The sequence below is a fragment of the Triticum aestivum genome, chromosome 2A, assembly GCF_018294505.1.
Source record: "Triticum aestivum cultivar Chinese Spring chromosome 2A, IWGSC CS RefSeq v2.1, whole genome shotgun sequence".
Classification (NCBI taxonomy): Eukaryota; Viridiplantae; Streptophyta; class Magnoliopsida; order Poales; family Poaceae; genus Triticum; species Triticum aestivum.
In genome coordinates, this window is record NC_057797.1 from 357698853 (window position 1) to 357702409 (window position 3557).

A 3557-nucleotide genomic window follows, 5' to 3' on the forward strand; every position below is an offset into this window, starting at 1 on the left:
TCAATTTTTAGTGAGGTTCTACCCGAAACACCCCCCTCCAAAGCGAAATTAGTTAAGCCCAAGCCCATAACTCAAAAATGACTTCTTTACATCTTTTATGGCTTATTTTGACAATATGCCCTGAAAAGGCGGAATCGAACTGGCCCTTAACCTGTAATTCAATTGCGCGTGCAATGATGAATCACTCCTGCCTGCTATCTGTACATTTAGGCATCATCATACATGGCATAACCTAATACATGTGCATTCCATTGTAGAATCTGGAATATGCAATGTTTATGTTAGTTCATACGTTGCACATGATGTTTAAATGCCCCTTAAATCTGGTCAGTCAAGTGATGGTCTTTAAGCCTCCTTCTTTGCTTCTTTTATTGATATGTAAGATTTGCTCACACATCTGTTCAATTGCTTGTTTGCATCAGCCAACCATACTAGGACTGTTTGCTTTGATTACTTGCTGTTCTTGACCTAACACTCTAACAGAGCTTGTCAACAATTTAAACACTAAGGGCTGCTGTAGTGGGGCCTTGTCTAACTCATAGGTGACATAAAGGTTTGGTTGTACACTACAGTAGGCTCTCCAAGAGTACCTGGAGATCCAGTTCGAAGGTATGCCTAGTTTTTATGTAGTGCAGACATAGTAAATGTTCATTTCATTGTGTGCAAGTGCAAGAGATGCGACATGTTTCATTATGTGGTGTTGTTTTGTTATAATCTCATCCTTTTGTGTTCATAGACTGGAAAGCATGCATATTTATCTTCCAAGGAGACGAGTAACTAGTTTGTGTCACCTTGCAGAGGGGGTGCAATGAAGATAAGATTGAGGATTTCCAAGTACAAGATGTTAGGAAGGAGCCTTGCAAGAGAAGTAGGAGCTGCGCTGAGCCTCTTCAACCTGCTAAGGTAAGTCACTGTATGCAACTCAACAGTTCAATTCCTTGTTTGTTTCAGGCATAGTTAATTTTCTCTTTTCAATTGCTTTATTTGTCCTCAGTTAATGAGATGCCCAAATAATCATGCCTGATGTTCGGTACTTGTATCACTATTAGTTGACATAATTAAAGGTCTTACCATTTAATTACTCTGCCGAAGTGTGCCTGAAGCTTTGAAGTCTATTAACCAACTATTATTGCATGAGGCTCACAATCTAGTTTGTACTATGCTAATGATTGCATAGTTTTGCCTGCTGTAGTATGTTTGTATGAAACCCTCTGCTGTTCATTATGCTCCCTAAGACTTTAATTGAGGCACATAATGGCCAACTGCTTGCTTACTTATACGTAACGTGCTGTCTAAATTTGTAACTTGTCTGTGTTTTCGATTGGGCCCCAACATCATGCTCCTCTGGTGAGCTAAGAGGGATTTCTGTATGCAGGCTGCACAGATTATCTTTTTTATAATTTTTAAAACATCACCTGCTTATGCTTCATGACGTGTAACATTTTTTTGAAAGTGACGTGTAACATTATTGTTAGTCCTGTTTTGCCATGTAGTACAAAATAGTGTCTTGTTCGCTTCACTATTGTAACTATATTTTTGCCCTAGTCATGTGTACTTACAGAAACATTTCAGGATGAAGTGACATCAACACAAAGATCTGCGAGCAGTGCGGCATGGCCGTTACTGAATGATTATGGATTGGAATTGGAATGTGCTGATGTTCTCGAGCATCAACTAGAGGTGGCAAGACAACGTGTACATGATTGTCAATGTATAATCAACAAGTTGAGACTGGACATGCAGGTATTAGATGCAGGAGTCAAAAAAATGAAACAAGACACTGAGGTAACCATGAAGGAATTGGAGATTTTGCAGACTGAAATTTGTGCTATCTGAATCCGGACAATCCTATTTTCCGAAGAGATTATAGTTCAAATGGAGTTAAGTTGATGCGCGTCCATGATGTATGAGCTGTATTTGCCCAGTGTATGTAATTTGTTGTTTGTGTATGCTTTATTATCACCTGTGCCGAACCATAATGCCCAGTGGGTATAATCGGCTGTAATTTCTTTATTGTATAGTGTAGGGTTATTCTACCTTTCTATGCCTTGATCTCTTTGTTGTATAGTGTATGCTTTTTACAGGTGATAGTATTGAGTAGGATAATCTCTGAATATGCTATATCATTCAAACGGGGGCCAACTCGCTCGACCATGGCCCTTCACAGGCCGTCGGATCCATGGGCCTTCTACGTCTTGTAGGATCCATGGGCCTTCTACGTCTCGTAGGATCCATGGGCCTTGTACGTCTCGTAGGATCCATGGGCCTTCTACGTCTCGTAGGATCCATGGGCCTTCTACATCTCGTAGGATCCATGGGCCGCCGACTCATTTATGGGTCTTGTACGGGCCTTTAATTGGCTGTAGATGGGCCTTTAATGGAAATCGTATGTTTTATGGGCTGACCATAGCGGGCCGTTAATAGGCCGTATTTGGTGATGCTATGAAAATGGCCCAACATACTAACGGTCCACAAATGGGCCGACTATAACGACGGGCTGAATTTGGCCCACAAGCAGAAAATGACAGTAACGGGCCATAAGTAACCGAATGCTGCAAATGAGCCCAAGAATAAATGGGCCCTCAGAAGGCCAAAAGTTAACTTGGGCTAGAAACGGCCCAACGAAATAATGGGCCGTTAATGGGTATAAAGTGATACACTGTTCATTACGGGCTAGTTTCACCATGGGCCATTAATGGGTGTAAAGTAATACACTGTTCATTACGGGCCAGTTTCAGCACGGGCCGCTAATGGGCCAAGAGTTACAAAGGGCCTCATATGGGCCGAAAGACGTCATGGGCTATACATGGGCCAGAAGTGAAAACGGGCTGGAATCATATTGGATGGCCCAGATGACGCTACTGGGCCTAATTCAGATAGGGTGTAATGGGCCTTGGGTTAGCAGGCTGTAAATGGGCTATAGGCGAACATGCCGTTAACAGGCTTTCCATGGGCCGGCCCGCTAGCTTTTGACCAAGTCAAACGGGCCGGCCTTTTCGCAGGAATGGGCCACTGTTGGGCCGTGCCATGTGTCGATGTATCATAGGCGCCTTCTGTCCAGTGAGTGGATGACATCTGTCCCAATGATGAGCCGACACGTGTTTCCTCTAGCCAATGATGATTTTACACGTGGAAAATCCCCATTGGTCGAGGCTGTTAACGGGTTATCGGATCCAAAACCCAACCCGATAGCTTAATGGCATTCCGTTACGGTGGATGCCATGTGTCAGTCACCCTTGACGAAAGCACTTCTATGACGCACGATTTATCATCATGGAAGTGGACACTTCCATGATGATAATTTTGGTAATGTCATGGAACACTTCTACGACAGCACATGTATGACTATCTTGATTCTGTCATAAATTTTTCATGGATGTACACGCATGACAAAAAACGTGACCTACTATGACAAACACGTATCATCACAGAAGTGTATTTTTTTTGTAGTAATTACCAATCCAGGGATGACACTGATGCACAGAGATCAGACTGTTTGAGGTCTGGTCACTACACTGATATACATGATCTGTTAGAGATGCTCTAAGCAGTGGGAA